The sequence below is a fragment of the Geotrypetes seraphini genome, chromosome 2 (assembly GCF_902459505.1).
Source record: "Geotrypetes seraphini chromosome 2, aGeoSer1.1, whole genome shotgun sequence".
NCBI lineage: Eukaryota > Metazoa > Chordata > Amphibia > Gymnophiona > Dermophiidae > Geotrypetes > Geotrypetes seraphini.
Window position 1 is genome coordinate 379,972,567 of NC_047085.1, and position 13,751 is coordinate 379,986,317.

The following is a 13,751-nucleotide window of genomic DNA, read 5'->3' on the forward strand; positions in this document are numbered from 1 at the left end:
TGGTCCATCGCGCCCAGCAGTCCGCTCACGCGGCGGCCCCCAGGTCTAAGACCTGTGCCCTAACCGAGACCGGCCCTACCTGCATTCATTCCAGTTCAGCAGGAACTTGTCCAACCTTGTCTTGAATCCCTGGAGCGTGTTTTCCCTTATAACAGACTCCAGAAGAGCGTTCCAGTTCTCCACCAATCTCTGGGTGAAGAAGAACTTCCTTACATTTGTATGGAATCTATCGCCTTTTAACTTTAGAGAGTGCCCTCTCATTCTCTCCACCTTGGAGAGGGTGAGCAACCTGTCTTTATCTACTAAGCCTATTCCCTTCATTATCTTGAATGTTTCGATCATGTCCCCTCTCAGTCTCCTCTTTTCAAGGGAGAACAGGCCCAGCTTCCCTAATCTCTCACTGTACGGCAACTCTTCCAGCCCCTTAACCATTTTAGTCGCTCTTCTCTGGACCCTTTCGAGTAGTACCGTGTCCTTCTTCATGTACGGCGACCAGTGCTGGACGCAGTATTCTAGGTAAGGGCGTACCATAGCCCGGTACAGCGGCATGATAACCTTCTCCGATCTGTTCGTGATCCCCTTCTTAATCATTCCTAGCATTCTGTTTGCCTTTTTTGCCGCCGCTGTGCATTGCGCAGACAGCTTCATTGACTTGTCGACCAGTACTCCCAGATCTCATTCCTGGGAGGGTCTCTCCGGACATCTTGTATTCATGTCTGGAATTTTTGATACCGACATGCATTACCTTACACTTATCTACGTTGAACCTCATTTGCCATGTCGCTGCCCATTTCTCGAGCGTGGTTATGTCGGGTTGCAGGTCTTCACAAACCCCCTGTGACTTCACTACTCTGAATAACTTCGTATCGACTGCAAATTTAATCACCTCGCTCGTCGTACCCATTTCCAGATCATTTATGAATATGTTGAAGAGCACGGGTCCAAGTACCCAGCCCTTCGCACCCCACTGGTGACATTCTTCCAGTCCAAGTATTGTCCATTTATCCCCACTCTCTATTTCCTATCTGCTCGCCAGTTTTTAATCCATGTGAGTATTTCACCTTCTATTCCATGGCTCTCAATTTTTCAAAGTAGTCGTTCGTGCGGAACCTTGTCGAAAATCCAGATATACAATGTCGACCGGGTCTATCTGCCAGTTGCAGTAAGTTCGTCAAGCAAAATCTTCCTTTGGTGAAGCCGTGCTGGCTGGTCCTCATCAGATTGTGTCTGTCAAGGTGATCAATGATGCGGTCCTTTATCAGCACCTCTACCATATTTCCCGGTACCAAAGTCAGACTCACCAGTCTGTAGTTTCCCGGATCTCCCCTCTAACCTTTTTTGAAGATCGACGTCACATTTGCCACCTTCCAGTCTTCCGGAATCCTTCCCAATCTGATCGACAGATTGGCTATTAGTTGAAGCAGTTCAGCTATAGTCCCTTTCAGTTCCTTAATGATCCTCGGATTGATGCCATCCAGTCCAGGGGATTTGTCGCTCATACTTTTTGTAGACTGACCATCATCAGTTTCCCGTCTTCGCCTCCTGCGTATAGCCTGTCGGGTTCTGGTATGTTGTGTATGTCCTTTTTGGTAAATGCAGATTGTCACAACCCGGGCTCCTGTAAGGCGCAGCGAGCACCTGGGAATGTGACCAAAGCTGAAACCCGACGTGTCCCTTTCCACTAAGGGATCCTTCAGGTCTTTAGAACAGGCACATTCCAAACTTATCAGCATGCAAAGTATAAAGGCATCTTAGTCAGAAATGGCAAAGCAAAAATAAACTTTATTTAAACCACTGGTTGAATAAATCAAAAAAATATAGGCAACAGCCTTGTAGTTCAAGATGGACTGATATTGCATGAAATACAAAGGTTCACAATAATATAATTAGGCAGTTGAATCTGGGTCAGCACTGCCTTGTGTACAGTCCCCTGCTTCTGGACTTTAATCAGTCAAGAAATACAGTTCTCTTCACCAGAGCAGTAATAATCAGATAAGTAATGCTTTTATCCAACAGTCCAGAACACATAAGAATCACAGCATTATTCAGAGTTCAAAATCAAGCAAACGTTTCCCTCTAAACGTTGCTGTAGCAATCAGGCACAGCTGAGCAGGACCATCGAGATTTCCCAGCTGAATCATCATACAGGAAATACATTCAAAATGGTTTGTCAGAAAACACACACATTCCTGCTTTACAGAAAACCTCAAAAATGTGGCTTCCCAGAAGAGCTTCACTGGCTTCAAACGGGTAAGAGACAAGCTTGCAGCATAAAGAAATTAAATCCCAATCTTAGGCTTACTGGGTCTCCATGGGTGTTGGCAGAGTGTCAGCTCCTACACAGCTTTCCTGCCCCTCCATGGCTTCTCCTTCTGGCTGTACTCCAGTGTCCCAGACAGGAGGTAACTCATCTGCCTCAGCATGGGACAGTCTGTGAGAGACTGCCTCCTCTCAGCTTCCCATTCTCCCATCTCTCCTCTCTCCTCTCTTCTCCTCATATGTCCCCTGTGCCTCGTTATATCCTGTGGATAACCACTCCCCCTCTGAGAAGGTGGGGGGGAAGGGTTTTCCACACACCGGCTTGCTTCCTGCTATTACAGGCAGGTTTCTCCCTAGCCCTGATTTTAACAGGCTGTTCAAACTGAATAAGCTTTCTGACAGTGACAGGTCTGCATGGAGTGTAGGATTTTTCTCTTAATCTTATCCTGCCCTGTCTCTTCTACCTACATGTCAGAATCAGAGCAGAAGTCAGCTTCATCAATCAATTGGCAGGTCACCTGATCAGCCCTCCTGCATCTAGGTGCACTGTGAATACTCCTGATCACTGGGGCAAAACCCGGTACGGATTCGGGTTTGTTTTGGCCAAAACCCGAAACGGACCTGGGTTTGTCACATTCCCCCACACTTAAAAGCTGACTCCTGCTTAAAGATGAAGGACCTCCTGTATTCTCTGGGATGCGCAATAATCAATGATGTTTCTTATTTCTAGTTTTTTTACCTGAGGACTGAGTGGCTTCAGGTCCCTGTAAACTCCCTCCGAGCTGACCGGGACACAAGTGAGGAAAAAATTGTGCCCACTGCTGGGGAGAGAATCTCACCTCCTCTCCTAACATCATTGGGTCCGGTAGAGATAGATCTTCCTCTACCCTATTCATTTCAGCCTCCTCACTTAACCTAGAATTCCTACAGTCCTTCTCAAGGTCCTGTGTAATGGAAGGAGGGTCCTGAAAATCTTCAGGCCAATGTAGCACTGGTGTTTGGGTAGGCTCCATCTCTCTTTGATCCAGAACTTCTACCCCTTCCACCCGCTGAGCTAGGGCTGCAACAGCCTCAGCCCTCTCGTTCAACCTTTCCTTTTTACTCCTCCCTACTTGGGTTTGAATTTCTTTTAGTGTATTCTCCATTTTATCAAGCTGCAACTTCTGTTGTTCTACTTGGGCATCTAGTACTTGTTTCTGTTCACCCCATTTATTATTTTCTCCTTCCCTATCCTTCCATCTCCCCGATAGGGTTTCTAAGATTTTTCCCAGTTCTTCTTGCTGATGTTGGTTATCAACTACCTGTTTGCCTATTTGGGAGAGTTGCCCAGCCATCTCCGTCAGGGCTTTATTAAAGGTTTCTGCTGACTGTTGTGTATGATCGTACATTTCTTGTTTCTTTTCCTCCCTCAGGGACTTTAATTGTTCCCTCAACTCCCTCAGTTCTTGTTTGAGGACTTCCTCCATACCTGCTCTGCCCTTCCTTTGAGGTTCATGTAGTGTAATTGTTTCTGGGACACTTCCCTGTATCTTATGTTCTTGACTGCCATTCTGTCCTATCCTAACTCCCTGCTGAGCCTCTCCTGGTAGCTGTTCCTGCTTACCTTGCTCTGTGGGAATTGCCCTATAGGATGAGCCAAAGCCTTTAGCACCCCTGCCTGTTACTGGCAAGTGTACCCACTGTTGCAATTTTGCTGGCCAGATCCGCTCACATATCATCTGAGCAATGCAATCCCCCTGTCGGACCCAATAGGGCTCCGACCCATGATTCACCAATATTACTCCAACATTACCCCGGTAATTGGGATCAATCACCCCAGCTGCCACTTCTATAGCCTTCTTCGCTGCCAAACCTGACCGTGAGGCAAGTCTTATATAGGAGCCTGGGGGTGGTGATACCTGTATGTCAGTGCATACTACTGCTCTCCCCTGAGCGGGCACCTCTACCTCTTGAGCTGCATATATGTCATAACCTGCTGCACGCTCATAAGCTCTAGTAGGGGCCTTGGCTTTATCAGACATTGATACCCATCTTAATGTCGGCTGCCAGCCTCTCCGTACTCTCCTCGGGTAATTCTGCTTTCTTTTGGTCCATGCCCCTAATATTTGGCTACCCGCCTGTATGCTTATATTATTATGGCCGGCTACTTGGAACTCTCCTCCCTGGGTTCTTAGCCAATCCTGACCTAATATCAGGGCATAAGGTAGGTTGTGTACTAGGGCCACTTGCAATGATACCGCTGCCCCTTCACTCTTCACATTCACTATCCGCACCGGGTATTTCTTTTTATCACCGTGGACACATCCTATCTCAACTTCCTTAAGGCTAGTGCTTTCAGAGATGTCACCTTTTATCTGTTGCCACAGGTCACTGGCCATAGCACTCTGTTCCGCCCCTGTGTCTAGTAAGGCAGTCACTGCTTTGTTTTGTACCCATACCTTCTGCACATAACCCCCCTGAGGGCTCCTCCTTACCTCAGTTGTTATGGTACAGTCTCTCCTCTGCCTGCATTCCCACTGTCGGTGTCCTCTTCCCCCACACTTGAAACATTGCACCCCTGTATTAGATGTAAATTTCCTCTGGGTGTTACCCTGGGTTCTAGCAAATCTTTTCCCACTGGGTCCTATATCCCCAGATGTGTGTATCGGGATGGGTGTGGGTGGGTGTGCTCTAAAAGCAGGTCTCACAATATTTACCCTACTTTGGGCGTCCATGTACGCCTCTAACACTTGCAAAAGCCGTCCCATCATTTGTGCCTGCCTCCATTACATGTACAAAGTCCTTGTGGTGCCACTCTGCTGCTTCCTGGCTCGCCTGCCACAGACCTTGATTGGCGTCTATCACCTTCTTCAGCTCCTCGTTCTGCCTGTGACACTCCGCTGCCACTGCCACCAATGCTGAAGACTCCATCCTGGATCTGTGGAAATGTGAGACACAAACACTCGATCCAAGTGTGGTATCCTAACAATCACTGACCCCCCCAGTACCACCCTCCTAGACCCTCTGTCTAGTGCGCTTACCGCAGTACTGGTGAGTCTTCGCCTCTGTGCTCCTTACAGGGTGCACCGCCCTTCTTCCAGGACCTCCCGGCCCCCTCTGGTTCCACTGGAAACTCCAGGGATCGTCTGGTCACCGGCTCCACTCCTGGAACACTCTCCTGCGCTGCACTGCTGTGGATTCCTCCGCTGTTGATCCAGCTGCTCCTCTGCAGGCTCCAAAACGCTGTCCTGAAGACTTCTAACTCCCAGTTCAGCAATCACTTCCAGAAGTTTAGTCCAACAAACTTTTCCTCCGGCAACATTAATCCACAGTTGAAAATCCAGAAGAACAAAAAAAAAAAATAAAAAAATTTTCCACCTTGCTATGCCTTTCTTCACCTGAAGGAGGTACCAAATCGCACTCCTGACACCAAATTGTCACAACCCGGGCTCCTGTAAGGCGCAGCGAGCACCTGGGAATGTGACCAAAGCTGAAACCCGACGTGTCCCTTTCCACTAAGGGATCCTTCAGGTCTTTAGAACAGGCACATTCCAAACTTATCAGCATGCAAAGTATAAAGGCATCTTAGTCAGAAATGGCAAAGCAAAAATAAACTTTATTTAAACCACTGGTTGAATAAATCAAAAAAATATAGGCAACAGCCTTGTAGTTCAAGATGGACTGATATTGCATGAAATACAAAGGTTCACAATAATATAATTAGGCAGTTGAATCTGGGTCAGCACTGCCTTGTGTACAGTCCCCTGCTTCTGGACTTTAATCAGTCAAGAAATACAGTTCTCTTCACCAGAGCAGTAATAATCAGATAAGTAATGCTTTTATCCAACAGTCCAGAACACATAAGAATCACAGCATTATTCAGAGTTCAAAATCAAGCAAACGTTTCCCTCTAAACGTTGCTGTAGCAATCAGGCACAGCTGAGCAGGACCATCGAGATTTCCCAGCTGAATCATCATACAGGAAATACATTCAAAATGGTTTGTCAGAAAACACACACATTCCTGCTTTACAGAAAACCTCAAAAATGTGGCTTCCCAGAAGAGCTTCACTGGCTTCAAACGGGTAAGAGACAAGCTTGCAGCATAAAGAAATTAAATCCCAATCTTAGGCTTACTGGGTCTCCATGGGTGTTGGCAGAGTGTCAGCTCCTACACAGCTTTCCTGCCCCTCCATGGCTTCTCCTTCTGGCTGTACTCCAGTGTCCCAGACAGGAGGTAACTCATCTGCCTCAGCATGGGACAGTCTGTGAGAGACTGCCTCCTCTCAGCTTCCCATTCTCCCATCTCTCCTCTCTCCTCTCTTCTCCTCATATGTCCCCTGTGCCTCGTTATATCCTGTGGATAACCACTCCCCCTCTGAGAAGGTGGGGGGGAAGGGTTTTCCACACACCGGCTTGCTTCCTGCTATTACAGGCAGGTTTCTCCCTAGCCCTGATTTTAACAGGCTGTTCAAACTGAATAAGCTTTCTGACAGTGACAGGTCTGCATGGAGTGTAGGATTTTTCTCTTAATCTTATCCTGCCCTGTCTCTTCTACCTACATGTCAGAATCAGAGCAGAAGTCAGCTTCATCAATCAATTGGCAGGTCACCTGATCAGCCCTCCTGCATCTAGGTGCACTGTGAATACTCCTGATCACTGGGGCAAAACCCGGTACGGATTCGGGTTTGTTTTGGCCAAAACCCGAAACGGACCTGGGTTTGTCACAAGATGCATAAAATGTGTTCAGTTTATCGGCGATGGCTTTGTCCTCCTTTAGCACTCCCTTTATTACATTATCATCCAATGGTCCCACCGCTTCCTTTGCAGGTTGTTTCCCCTTAATGTATCGAAAGAATGACTTGAGGTTTTTCTCCTCCTTGGCTATTTTTTCCTTGTAGTCTCTTTTGGCCCCTTTTACCACTTTATAGCACTTGCGTTGATGCTTTTTGTGATTTTTCTAGTTTTCATCCATTTTTTACTTTTTCCATTCCTTAAACGAAGTCTTCTTGTCTCTGATTGCTTCCTTCACGGCTACAGTGAGCCACGCCAGTTCTTTGTTCTTTTTTCTCTTGCCTCTCTTGTTGATACGCGGTATATATAGATTTTGCGCCTCGGTGACTGTGTCCTTAAAAAGAGACCATGCACTGCCCAGGAAGGGAAGTCGAAGCTGCACCCGACCTGTCCATAGAGGAAGGATCCTCGGCACATGAGCTTCTGCCGATGCAGAACAGCTTAGGGGGTTCTACCCCCGTGATGGAGGTCATTCTAACAACTATCCACAAGATGCTTCAGAAGTTGGACGCGGCTACAACAAAAACAGCAGAGGAGGTAAAGGCTCCTGGAGCAAAGTTAGATACTATCACAAAAAATTTTGAGCAAACAAATTTGAAAACTAAGAACTCCATTGAAAAACGTCAAATTAAGGTACAATCATTGCAAGAATATAAAGGTCTTGCAATAAAGGACAGTACATTATTACAACGTAAAATAGAAAATATTGAAAATTTCAACAGACGTCTTAATGTCAGAATTTTGAACTTCCTGAGGTCCCCTGGGATTTTTTCATATAATCTCTTTAAAAAATATTTGGTAGAGATATTGAAATATTCCCCTGAGTTTATACCTCCATTGAATAAAATTTATTATCTACCTATTGCGATAAAAAATTCCCAGGAGATACAGGAAGGGAAAGAAGAGAAAAATATTCAACCTCAACTTGACTTGAATGAAATATCTGCGATATTAGAAGAATCTATCACCGAATCTACATTAAGGACAACACTATTTCCAACAAGATCTGGATTCATTCATGAAATTATACTTTAAATTTTCCAAAAGTCTGTTTTATGGGAAAAGAATATGGGCATATTTAGACGTGACTAAAATCACTCAGGAGAGAAGGAAACAATTTTTATCCTTAAGGCAAGAGGTTATATCTTTAGAAGGAACTTTCCTTCTAGCTTACCCTTGTAAGTGTATAGTGAAATATGCTCAACATAAATTTGTATTTTTTCTGCCAGATCAATTAAAATCTTTTCTGGAGCTGAAAAAGATAGTTAGATAGAGTTGACACCAGTGCAAGAAATATTTAGCAACTTGCATTAAAGCCTTTCCTTTTTATGTTTTCTGTATTGTGACAGGGAAGCCCCTGTCCCAGCCAAAAGAACTACGAAACCCAGCATGCACCCTGCCCTGGGCCCAAGAAAACCTGGCATGGAGCCGTCACAACTAGGAAGGGAAGAGAAAAACCCGGTCATAACCCAGCCTAAGAGCCAGAGGGGGAGGGTACTTGAACCGAATTCCTCCCCCTATTACTCCTTTCCTCCTTCTCTGAAACCTAAACCCAACTCAGGAGGGGGTGGGGTTAACACTCAAGGTATGCAGGTCAGAAAGCCTCAAATACCAACAAAGGGAAATCAGTTGGAGAGCTCAGGTGGGGCTAATTACAATCAGCCAGCCACCAGCAGGGAGTGCAGCTTCCAAGGAGTTCCGGTTCCCCAGCCCCGTTTGCTAGTCAGGAGACAACCCAGCAGGTGGGAGATTGAAGGCCCTGGTTGCGACCCTGCCTGGCTGTACAAACCCCGGGAGGGTGCACCAAGAGAGGGGCGGTGGAAAGGACCGGTTGGCAAGGAGCTAACACTCAGGCAAGACGGGGGTTGGGAGAAGCAGCCCGAGGACACAGGGTGGAGAACCAGCCAGGGTTATGGATCTATGGACTGGGAAATGAACAGCCTTCCTGGGGAGAGTGAGCCCGGGGAAGACATGGACTTAGGGGAGTATGAGATATGAGAGGTCTTGCCCCTTTCCTCAATAATCCAGTCTAGGCTAATTGAAGCCCTGGACCCTAGCAGTGTTTGAAGCAGGGTCAGGGCAATTAAGACCAATTGAACAATAATTGTGAGAACTGTTTAGTTAACTTACCTCTGGAGGACTTGGAGGGGTAAGAAGATCATGGAAGTTAGCCCAGGTGGGGCTTGGCTACGGTCATTAACCCTGGACACATTTTTCTGTGTGGGAGAATTTGAAAGCCAAACCTCTGCTTTGTTTTGTGGGGAGGTTTGGAATGTTAACAGGCTTTATTTTATGGACAGGGAAGCTCCAGACAGGGCACAAGGACTGAATCTCCTGTTATGCTTGGTAAAGGAAAATGTGAAGAACATGCTATATGTTCCAACATGGTTTTTTTTTTTTGTTTTTTTTGAAAACTTTAATAAACCTGGTTCCAGTTCCTAAGAAATCCGTCCTCCGGGTTTTTGTTCATCCAGCCATATAAAAGGCGCATTAATAAATCTACCTGTGGTCTGAGCCTGGTTTCCCACCTACTCAGGGACAGGCACGGTCACAGTATGTTGAAGAAAGATACTTCTCTTTATTCTGGATTTAACTCCCCCTCCATTATTGGGGTCTAAGGAAGTGATTATAATTGCCTTAAATATCAAAATCTTTGATTTAATGTTATATTTTAACTGTATTCTGCTGTATTGCTTTAACAAGAAGTTTGTTTCTTGTAATGTTTTTGAAAAATGATAAATAAACAAATTAAAAAAATAAATAAAAAAATAAAGAGACCATGCCTACTCTAGTGTTTTACAGTGCTTATCCTCTTCTTGATCTTTTTCCCCACCGTGAGTCTCATCCCTTCGTAATTTCCTTTTCAGAAGTTCAGTGCCGTAGCTGTCGTTCTGGATTGATGTTTCGCCCCTGCATCTATGTCTAAGCAGATCATATTGTAATCACTGGTTCCCAGCGCCCCCTCTACTTCTACATCTTGCGCCTGTCCTCGTAGTCCATTTAGAATTAAGTCCAGAATTGCATTTCCTCTCGTGTTTTCCTTGACAAGTTGTTCCAGGAAGCAATCGCCTACAGCATCCAGGAACTTGGTCTCCCTACCGCAGCCGGAGGTGCCTAGATTCCAGTCTATTCCCAGATAATTGAAATCAATTATGATAACTGTGTTGCCTCCCTTGCAGTTGCGTTTGATATCATTTATCATTTCTCCATCCATTTCTTCGGGCTGCCCTGGGGGTCGATAGTAGATGCCGATCTTCATTTCCGATCCATTGGCTCCCAGAATTTTGACCCATACAGAATCTAACTTATTCATACTTTCAGGTGTGCTCTCTCCAGTAGATTCGATTCCCTCTTTGACATATAGGGCAACGCCCCCACCTTTGTGACCCATTCTGTCTCTGCAGTATAGTTTGTATCCCAGTAGCACAGTGTCTCAGATGTTTTCTTCGGTCCACCATGTTTCCGTGATGCTGATGATGTCAAAGTTATTCTTTTGTGTCATAGCTTCTAATTCACCCATCTTGTTCCTTAGGCTCCTTGCGTTCGTGTATATATGCTGGTCTACATTTCAAATAGATGCGGCCACTGAGTCGATTGCTGCATGGGAATCTTCGTTTAGCGGCCACAGCAGGAAACCTGTCCCCCCTGCAAAGTCAGCCAACATGAGGGATGCCCACATCCTCTTGCCGGAACCCCCGAAGCTCCCCCAAACTGTCCAAGGGAGCTTTAGGTATCTGGATAATTGGAGTCTTAGGATGCACTGGGAAGGAGGCCTAAGACTCTGCTTGGACCAGGTGCCTAAGGCCCCTCCTATGGGAGGGGCCTTAGGCATCTGAGCCATTCAGGACCTTAGGTCACTCCCCGGTGTGTCCCAGAACGCACCAGAAAGGGGAAGGCCTGCCATTTTGTAGGGTCAGGCCTGCGGTAGGACGGAGCAGGCATCCCGCTTTCCGTCCATCAGATAAAGGTACAGGGGGCATTCGGGGGGGGGGGAGGTCGGGGTGGCAGGAGAATCTTGGGAGTGTTAGGGTGGAGTCGGAAAATGTTTGGTGGGGATTGGATGATGGGGCCAGCGGCAGGAGAGAATGGGCATCCCTCTTGCTGGGGAATGCTTCAGGGTGTGGTGGCAGGAGGGAACGGGCATTCCTCCTGCCTTGGATTGTGTCGGGAGGGCACTCTTCCTGCCGTGGACAGTTGGGGGGCTTCAGGGTTCTGGCAGGTGGGAGTGGGCATCTCTTCTTCTGGCTGACTTCTCAGGGGGAACAGGTTCCCTGCTGCAGCTGCTAAACTGATTGTGTCAGGGAGATTCCCTTATCTCGATTAGCTCAGGGGTAGAGAATGACACATGGGCTGTTTACCACGGTAAACCGTGATCACCGCAGTAAATCCACAGAAATGGGGGCATTTGCAACTGGTTTACCGCAGGAATGGGGACAAGACCTTTCACCACCCCGTGGTAATGGGGACAAGACCTTTCACCGCCCTGTGGAAGCGGTGAAAAGTCTTACTCCTGTGGTAAAAAAATTGCTCCCGTGTTAGACTCGGCATCTCCTTCCCAGCTCCTCTTGCGCCTATTTTACCTTCTGGAGCCAGCCATGCCACGATGAAGACAGAAGGAACCCAAAATCAAAGCCTGAGACCTATGTAATTTGAAGAATAAAATTACCACACAACAAAAGGTAGAAAAAAATAAATGTATTTTATATTTTGTGATTAGAATATTTCAGATTTGAAATATGTATCCTGCTAGAGCTGGTATTAGACATAACTGGGGACCGCAAAGCCCAGGCTGTGCTTCTTTAGCTTCCAGCTGGCTTAGGGCTCTCTCTTTGACCAGGGGGCAGTTGCCCTAGTTGCTCTCCCCTAACACTATTCCTGCTATGTGTGACTGAAGTATTGTGTTAGCTTGATTTTTCTATGTAGCATTCTGTAGTAATTTGTTGTTTTTTTTTCAGTTTTCACAATAGTGGAGGGGATATTTGTGAAAGCAAGAGGAGACAGGGGTTTTGTTGATCCTTGCTCTGTATTATTTTGTGTTTATAAAATGACAATTGTACAGAATAGTCTCTTTTTATATTTTAATAAAATAAGTTCAGTATATAATTGGGCAAGAGGGAACGCAAGCCCTCCTGCCCCGGTGAACCCCTACTCCCCACCCCACTAAGATACAGGCAGGAGGGATCCCAGGCCCTCCTGCTCTCGATGCACCCCCCTCCCATGAATGCCCTCCCCAAACCCCTGATCAGCCCCCTCCCGCTGACCCACGAGACCCCGCCGACCCCTCCACCCCCCCACCCCCAATCCCCCTCTCCATACCTTAAATTCATTGGCCGGACGGACGGGTGCCAAGCCTGTCCATCCGGCAGGCCAGCCATCCATTGAATGGATGGCCTTAGGGCCTGATTGGCCCAGGCAGCTCAAATCTCGCCCACAGGTGGGGCCTGAGGCACCTGGGCCAACCGGAATAGGCCCAGTAGCCTTAGGCCCCTCCTGGTGACTTTGGAAAAGTCATCAAGTAGAAATTCTATTGTAAGACTTCTGAGACAGGGAAAATAAAATTCATCTTGACCTCAACTGACAAGCAAACTGCCCTCTATGCTTTCTAAACACTGAAGAGTAACAGAAAATGAAATAGGCAGCCAGGAATACATTTCCATCTAAAGTTCCTCCACAATAACTGCTTACTCTTCTATGCTTTGTCATTTGTCAAGTGTGGCACGAACACTGCTGGCCTGAATTTTGATCCATATTTCTTTACTGGTGTGCTAAGAAGCCAACTGAGCTCTACTTCTGTCCATAACTTATCTACTAGCCCGGGGGTTGGCAACCCGCGGCTCCAGAGCCGCATGCGGCTCTTTTTCACCTTTGCCGCGGCTCCGGTAGTGTGGCCCACAGGACTCCCACGGGGATGAAAACAGCCTACCTAAATTCTGGCGATGCAGGCATGCAGCTTACAAGTCCGGCGTCGCGGCGGGAAATAGCCAAGCTGAGCAGTGAGCTCAGCACGTACACAGATGAAAGCCTTGCTTGCTGATTGGTCCGGCGGCCCCGGCAGCATGGCTATTTCCCGCCGCGAAGCCGGACTTGTAAGCTGCATGCCTGCATCGCCAGAATTTAGGTAGGCTGTTTTCATCCCCATGGGAGTCTCTCTCGTGCGCTATGGCTCTAAGTCAGTCCCGCTTGTTTCAACTTCTTTTTCCACAAAGGCGAGACTCGTAGAGGGAAGGCCTCGATGTCGGCAGCTTGTCTTGATCACCGCTGCTGACGAGTTGCTGAAGAGAGCCGCGGAGCAGGGGGGTGTTGCCAGGTGCAGGTAGAAGGGAGAGGGCCAGATGCAGGACTCGTGGGTGAGGGAGGAGAAGAGAGAGAGAAAGAGAGAGGGGAGGGAAACAAAAGGAAATATTTCATACTGGGCTGGGCCGGAGTGGAGGGAGGGTGGAAAGATTCTAGCTACAGGGTGCAGTAACAAAGGAAAAGGGGGGGAAAGCTGAAAATGGAGATAGTGACACAAAGAAGAGAAAGGGTAAGCAGGACCTACTGAATAAGGATAGAGATTCAGAGGGGACATGAAGAGGAGGTGCTTATTGGCCCAGTAATGGTGGTGATGACAGCTTGCAAGCCTGTGTGAAAATGAAGGTGACGTCTTACAGCCCTGATGTGCAGACACTGTGCACTGAGGTTCAGGAGCAAAAATCCCATTAACCAGCTAAATTAAATATT

The 13,751-nt window shown here is 47.1% G+C and overlaps 1 protein-coding gene across 2 annotated transcripts in view; it reads right to left on the bottom strand.

Moving 5' to 3' along the window:
- The window catches only part of CTNNAL1 (catenin alpha like 1), a 520,895-nt gene that overhangs the window by 177,715 nt on the left and 329,429 nt on the right, over positions 1 to 13,751 (bottom strand). The gene's annotated exons all lie outside the window — the stretch shown is intronic.